The following is an 8,420-nucleotide window of genomic DNA, read 5'->3' as shown; positions in this document are numbered from 1 at the left end:
TCTCTAAGGGAGGAAGCCAAGTGGCTTGTTTCTTTCCCTCCTTTTTCGCTCTCGATGTAGTGACTTCCTTCCATTTTCTGTCTATCAGCTGCCGGTTACGCAAGTTTCCCTTTAACAGTGCAACAGCGCCAATGTTTTGAGAGCATTGCAGTAACAATCAGATACCGGGCCAGTTTGGAGTGCAACCAGTATAGCACTGGACTCATTTCCACCGGCTGTGTCTTATTTTGGTACGGCTGTCTGGCTGGCTCATTTTTAGAGTGAGACGTAAGACAAGTCTCCGGTCTCCATGCAGGCTGCATTTTTTTGCTCTGTGTGCCTGCCAAGACCCTCCTCCTGTTGACACTGGCCACGTGGACTTGTAAGAGATAGACGGCAGAGAGGGAAAGCCCTTATGGATGCTTCCAGAGACCCTTAAAATCAATGTGGGCTTGCAAAAAAGTGCGATTAATGAATGGCGCTGACGCCTAACACGACCAAATGCAAATTCTGAAATAGAGTTGCAGCTCGGATCTGGAACACACAATTTTGAAGTGTCACAACAAACACCTGCATCTGTTGTTACATTGCACAGTTTCTAAAACAGTCTAACATACTAGTTTTATGATGATTAGTTTTTAATCCTCCCCTGCTAACATGTAACATTTAGATGCAGCTCAAGCTTAAACGCAGACCCCTCCTTTTTTCAACCAGCCACTGCCTTGGTTGCAGTGACATTTGTTGACTCAATAGTTTCAGGCTGAGAGCAGAAAAGGAGATTTGTTTTTACACAGAATGGGGGAGGGGAAGTGGCCTGAAGAGGAAGGAGGAGTCGCTCTAGCTGTAACACACATTCTGCCTGGACAAAATGGGCTTTTTTTTTTTCTTTTCTCAATGTCAAAACAGTCAATTTTATCTTTGGGAGTTGGTCTTCGATGCATCTTTACTGCTGTAGTTGTGTGAATGTAGTCATGTTCATTTATACTATACTTAGATGTCAGTGGTAGTCAACTGTTGCCTTTTGAAAGTAAACCTAGAACATAAGAAGCATGAGCCAGTTTGGCAGAGCCACGCGTGTTAATTGTAATTCATACTGTACATCACGTAGCACTTTCACCTTTGGACAAGTAGGAGACAAACCAAACAGACTTAATAAAAGTATACAAACTAATGGAGGTGGGGGTGGCCAGTAGGAATAGGTGTAGACGGATTTGCTGAGAACTAAAGAAAGTGAGTCTGGAAAGGTGTGATTTGTTGGTGAGGGTAGAGACAGTTGTGTGAGCTGTGAATGGTGCTTAATGACCGAAGCATGTCTTATTGGTGTCACGTGTTTAGGATTGAGCTTCTGTGTTTGAAAAATGAATTCTGGGTGGCATATTCGAGGCATGTATGTGGAAAACAGTCGGAGGTGCCCTACACTCAAGTGATGTGGCATGCAGCGAGCCTCGCCGATTGCCAGAAAACAGATGACAGCGAAATTCTAATTGCCAAAGGAGCTGTGAATGCCTTCACAAGTGAATGAAAGAGATCCCTGTTTTCTCCTCTCATTAACAAAGTGCATCCCCGAGCAAGGCAGTCAATTGACCACCACACCGATTAGTTGTCCCAAGGGTTCACACTGCAGGCCTTTCACGGGTTATTTGTATCGCTTTGTTTCCTATCCCCAGTCCTGTAAACGACAAAGGCCATATGTAAAACCATCGAAAATAACCCACTCAAAACTCAGTTTTGTGAACCCAAAGCACATACCACAGGCTACATATAATTCATTCTCGCCACATGCGGCCATCGTACTCCCAAAAGAGCAGGCCTACTACACCTATCAGTTATATCAGTAATTATCTTTGTCTTGCAAGTGATTTTAAAAAATGATGAGTTTCTCGTGGAGTGGAGAGGAGTGCCCGCCCCCTCCTCAGAGCTACTGTAACTCGTAAATCTGAGATTATCTCGTCGTTCCTCACACCCTGTCACATTTCAAAGGAATGGAGGCGTGTGCCATCACCTCATCTGTAAACACAGAGCGCTGGCCTCATGCTGACCCTAGGTCATCAAAATAGAGGCACACTTGTCACTTGCCTGACTTCACACTTGAGGATTATCTAAAAGGAATTGAATCTGATATGAACTGCGACAAAAACAGGATCCCATCCGGTATTCAGGTCTTCAGATCTGTTTGTCAGTAGTAAGTTGTGGTGATGTCTTGGACTCAGTTACGGGAAAGACAAGGCTGTGATCATGCTTTTAGGGAACCAATTACTGGTAATTTGTGGTTGGAAATGCGAAATGAAGAGTGAGCTCCTTAGTTTGCATGTGTTGTATTTCCCCACCCACATATTTAAAAACATTATTAATTGTTTTTTTTATACGTCATATCTGTACTCGTCTTAGACTTGAGTTTTGTTACTGTTTAGGTTTCTGTGATTCCCTATACATTTTCTTTACAAGTCCAAGCAATAGCACATTACACTCTGGCCATTTAAAGCCAAATTTACCTTGCATTTTTTTTATTTATTTTTTTAAAACTGAAACTATTAAGAAATACATCGGAATGCACTGGAACTTTTACAGGAGACCCTCTCTAAACGTTTGAATGCACATCCCCAACTGTTCAATGTTTCAGTACTTTTTGCACAACCTATCTCTAACAAGGAGCTGAACGGCAAAATGTACACCAGGTGTTTGATCCATCAATCGACCGATACATTTTCAAGGATGTCCACCACTTTGCCTTTCTGTGACTCTTCCAGTCTCTCTGTATCTCCGTTCCAACCTGCTAATGACACTCTGTGACACTTTAAGCTCAGTCACAACTTCCCTCTAAGAACATCCTCTTTGAAGCCTCCCATTGGCTAAGTACTGTTGATAGATTGTTAGCTGTCGTCTTGGTCTTGTGATGTCAAAATGTGAACTGCATGATGAAGAAGTGTTTAAATACCAATTCTAATTGAACCAGGAAATGTATTGGTCAATTCATGGGTGAAGCACCTGTTGAGAATTTTGCAGAGGAAACCGAGGACCTCCTGCACTTTAGGAATACATTGCACAACAGAGCCCAAGATTGGGGGGGGCAAATAGTGTGGTATTGCATAGCAATACAATGTGAATGTGTTACATCTTGGATTTGCATGCCAGGTCACACATTACGGGGCTAAGAATGTGTGTACAGTAATCCCCTGCTATAACGTGGTTCTCCTATTGCAGTCCTGCTGTTTTGCAGAGATCTCTGTTTCTAATTTTCTGTCGTGCAATTTCTCATTCGATCACGCTCCCTCATGCTCATACTAGACCTGCAGAGTTAGGCCAAGATGCTTGCATGTTTTTTTTTTCTCGTGTTCAAATACCTTTATAATGGGTTTTTAAAAACTGTCCTTTAATAAGTTTCACAGTGTTTAAAGTGTGTGGGAAAGGGTATTTTAAGGCTTAAACTTAAACTACATATTTCTTGTTTCCCCCCCCCCCCCCCCCCCCTCAAAAATCACATATTTTCACCTATTGAAACGCAATTCCCGTGATGAATAAAGATCACTGGTGTCAAAATACCTTTCATCGCGGGCGATATCATATTTATGGCTGTTATGACTGAAAATCCTATACAGTAAATATCTAATCATATTGTTGCAAATATTTATTCATATTAATTATCCATGATTGCCTTTGCATTTCATTGTTATTGAATGTTTTTAACAACAGAGTTTGAAATCCTGTAAAATAATGACACCCAAATAAAATACTATTCAATTAATGTAAAGTATTGTTGGGCGGAAAGCCCTTGTAATATCTGTAAAAAGTGAAGAATAATTGAGATTTTCATACGTATTTTTGCCAACACAAGAAGAACAGGGTCATTTAGCAAGAAACATGAAGTAGAAACGTACAAGTGATTTGGCGGGCAGTATCTGGTACCAGGGCCTTGAGTTTGGCACGTTCCCTGCAACATAGCTTGTTAATGTGGAGGAAAACCCTCAAGCATTTTTACATTTTTTTTTTTATGCACCATCACTTGACTTTCTTTTCCACTTTCTTGAAAATGTTGAGTTTTTTTGGCATGGTAAATCATTTGGACCCAAGTCGGAGGTGATAAAAGCAGTGATTTACAATCCTCCTGACATTAGAGTAGGGTGACATCTCTGACACGTGGCAAATGAGTACTCTGCTCGTCGTGAAGCTGACAAAAGCAGCACTTCTCATAATCACTGCTGGGTTTAGCATGCATTTCACCTGGGGCAATCTAAACACACACTCTCCCTTTATTTAGGGTAACAACAACATGTCCTCTGCCTGGGATAATACACACCCATCTGACCACTAGGTCCCCCCTAACAAGATGTTACCCACACCTGCCCCTCCTCCTGCAGTTACTGAAAGACAAGCGAGAGTCGTTAGTGTCTACCTCACAGAGCCTAATTGTTGAAGCCACTGCAGGGGATCTGAGCAGATTACTCACGATAGGAAATGCAAGTGAGAGTAGTGTGTCGATTTCTCCTTGCATCATGTTGACATGCTAAATGAAAACATTTTGGAAGCCACATTTGGCATTTCCCAAACATTTCCACTTGCCTCGACCTTTGTCGTACTTTGGCCCACAACGGTTGCGTGTCTCATCTAACCATTGACAGACTTGCTCCTCGTGCACAGCAGGGTTAGACAAGGCCAATCACGACCTGCCGCTGTTTCCGTGGAAACCAACTGCTTTTAAGTGGTTTAAGAGTTGGTTCCCGCATTCAGGCCGCAGGTGCTACCACCCCTTACACCGCCCCCTATCTGAAGACTCCTCAGGGACAGACCTCGATTAAGATCAGGAAACCCTTTTGGTTAGAAGCTTCTCATCCAGTTTTCCAACCTTTTATTCCAGAGGGAACTCATTCCCTGGTTGTTATTCGCTGCTTGTTTTTTTTTGTTTGTTTGTTTTTTTGCTATTATTGACAGGCTGCACAATAAGGCAATCTGTTTATTTATTGGATGGGCAAGAAGTGGTTTTCATACAAATATTTACCGTAATTATGCCTTCAGTACTGTGTTCGTGTCGGTTAGTGATGGACTATGGCGTGTTCCGACTTACGTACAAATTCTGGTGATGTCACCCTCGTTGGAACAGAACTACATCGTAAAAAAAAAAAAAAAAAAGGAATTGTTTGTATCATTTATTTTTTCGGTTTTCAACCGCAATTGAAAGACACAAAACAAAAACGGGACTTTTTTTTATTTATTTATTTTTTAATCTAACACGAAAAAAATTAACATTAAGATCCAAGATTCAAATTGGAGTAATTGGCCAAGGTTTAGAATTTTTAGGGATTTTTATTATAATATTAAATTGGTCAGGTTTACATGATCTGGAAGTTTTGGTAAAATATGTCACAACATGGACAATTGTATATTGTTTAGAGGGGGGAAAAACATGTCACTCTTAAAGCCCCTGTAAAGTGAAAATAAAAAATGTCTTATAAATTTGAAACACCGCAGAGAAGAGTGTTGTTAACAAGCCTTCGAAACTTGAATAAAAAAAATCGGATATCAGATGATGTTCCAAAATCATGAAAAATAGAGCTGAAAACACACTCGACCTTCACCTGTCATTCAAATGTGTAAATAAAACTTTCCCAGAAGTGTCTCCGTTGTGTGGGCCCATGTGCGAGGCTGCGGAGAATTGGACAAACCCCAATGCCGTCCGTGGCTAACGTTCACCAACTGGTTCTGACTTTAGCAAAATAGATTTTCTGTGTCAGTGGTAATAAATAAAGTCAATTGCAATGATGGTTCCTTGATATAATATGCCTGACGCTTCATTTGATGGCTCATGGTCATTGGACTGATTGTGGCAGTTAACAGGCTAACGTAGCTTTACTAATCGTTGTTACCAAACTTAGGGGTCACATAAACATGAACAATTAAGCATTCAACTCACACTTGGTCCTTTGGCCCATTTTTTTATTTATTATTTTTTATCTGGGCCTAAAATTTTATTAAAAATAATATATAGATATTTTTATTTTGGTTAAAAAAACAACACCACAGTCAGTCACTTTGTCTTGATTTTTTTTTTTTTAAATTGCCAATTAAAAATGGAAAAAATAAATGCCACTGATTCAAGGTTCCTCAGTACTCCCCTTGTTTAGTTCAAATTGATCGTTTATATGAGCTAAGCATCATGATGATAGAAAGAGGTTTATTGGGGTATTTTGAGGTTGAGGTTCCTCCTACACTTAAGTTTGCTGTTGGAGGTTCTGGTGTGACTTGGGAGCAGATGATGACCCCTGCTGGTGACTCAGGAGTCCTTCTATGATTCCCTGCTTCTGAGTCCGAGATTTCCTCTTTCTTTATGAATCTATGCTGGACTCCAAACATGGACGTCAAGCACAGGTTTTTGGCAGTAACATGAAAATAAGGGCATGCGTGCATGGACACAATTTTTATTGTTTGATATTTGTATTCCCCCCCCCCCCCCATTCTGGTGACAAATTTGATTAAAATGGCAGTAAAACAAACTATTCTGTTTTCATTCCCTTTTAATTGAAGCACTCTCTTTTGTTAACAGCCTCTATGAGGCTAGGGTCTGTTCCATACTAAGCTAATGCCCTAACCCTAACAAAACACATGCTTAGTAACCTTGTTGGAATAGGTTTCCTGTCTTTACAATATAATAATGAATAAGTCAGTCTTCTAATATGTTATTAGCACTCGTACACCGAGTTCCCCATAGAAGTTAAGCCCAGCCACAGATGCGAGAAGTGGATTCCATGCAACACAGAAGTAATTTTGTTTTGACATTATGATGCGGACGCTGTTCATTTTTTAACAGCCTAATATTAATTTTTCTTCACTTTTGAAGGAATAACACCAGGTGTCAAACTCAAGGCCCGGGGGCCAGATGCGGCCCGCCATATCATTTCATGTGGTCCGCAAAAGCAATTTATGCTTGTCAACTTCCGGGAATTTTGCTAAAATCTGTACCCAAATTCCAAATCGTCATAATAATAAACAACAATGTTGAGATATTCCATTTTTCTGTTACCAAACCCTTCTTCTGCAGTAACTTAAACAATACTTGAACAAACTATTGTCCTTGTCTTCTGATTTCAAAACTATTTATCCCTCAATTAGTTGTGTAGTTGTAATAATATGAATTGGTGATTAAACATTTCACTGTTCTCATGGCCCTCTGAGGGAAATCATAACTACAATGCGGCCCGAGACAAAAATGAGTTTGACACCCATGGAATAACACATTTGATGCAGTTTTCTTCAGTGTTTCCAATGCATTTGCGTTTAGGGAATTAAACACTATTAAGATTTTGAGATTTACTCACTATACATTATATAGACTATAAGCCCCTACATGTGAAAACAGAAATCTGTACTTTCTACTCCTTGGTTTGTCAAACTAATCTTGGTACTTTTTTTTTTTTTTTTTTTTAAACCTCCGTAATACCCTTTATGGCTCTATTTTAGAGAATTGTTTGATGTTGTCTGTTTCAAGAATGATTTGTGACGAATGAGTTGTCTTGCAAAATTTCTATCTTCCCTCCACCATGTAGAAAATAATAGTTTTTTTTTTCTTTTTAAATTTTTTATTTTTTTTTTGTTGACAGAATGTTCGGAAAAGTTAACGCTAAAAAGAGCGAAAATATCTCTGTCAGCAACCCAAGTCGTTGCTCTTGTTCGCTTGCACTGCAGACGTGCGCGTCAAAATAAAAGCAGCTCAACCTTTTCATTGTATTTTGACTTATAAAGGCTGCGAGGGCCGGTCAGAGACTCTGGACGGGCAGAATGTGGCCCACGCGCCGTACTTTGCCTTGGCGCACTGTGAGTCTTAATGTTCATCCATGAGGTCGGTGGTTTCAGGAAAACAAAAATGAGCACCAATAAAGAACTTCTGGTGCTCCAGACCAAAATTATGTGCACCCCTGGTTATAGGATCTTATTGACAGTTTTTTTTTTTTTTTTTTTAAATATAAATACACAAGTATCTTTACTTAAGTACAGCGCCTGAGTGCATTTGGCACCTCTGATTTAGACTGAACACAACTATAGTATATACTTAGATTAATATTCTAAAAATGAAACAGTTGACCCATGATTTACTTTCTGAGGGTTGCGACTCAACTTGTCCAAACTAGGCGAGGTCAAAGCACCAAGTTTACTGCACGTGTTTTGGGAACAGTCGTAGTGCTGTCCAGCAACAGCAGCGACCCCCTTTGTTTGTTGTTATACGTAAGCATTCCTAGAGCGTCCCCCGTAGATTGCGCAGATGTGAAATGATCCCGTCACCTGCTCCGCTTGGCACTCACAAATAGGAAGAGCACTCAGCAGTTGTCTATCACCAGGCGAAACTTGTCCTCTGATAAAACACTTTAACCTAAGAGAAGAAAGGGCTGATCAGGGCAAAGCCATAATTTGACTTTCCAAGCATTCAGTGGTACCTTGACTTACGAGTGCCCCTG

Source organism: Phyllopteryx taeniolatus, chromosome 4, assembly GCF_024500385.1.
Source record: "Phyllopteryx taeniolatus isolate TA_2022b chromosome 4, UOR_Ptae_1.2, whole genome shotgun sequence".
Classification (NCBI taxonomy): Eukaryota; Metazoa; Chordata; class Actinopteri; order Syngnathiformes; family Syngnathidae; genus Phyllopteryx; species Phyllopteryx taeniolatus.
Note: the sequence above shows the minus strand (reverse complement) of the source record.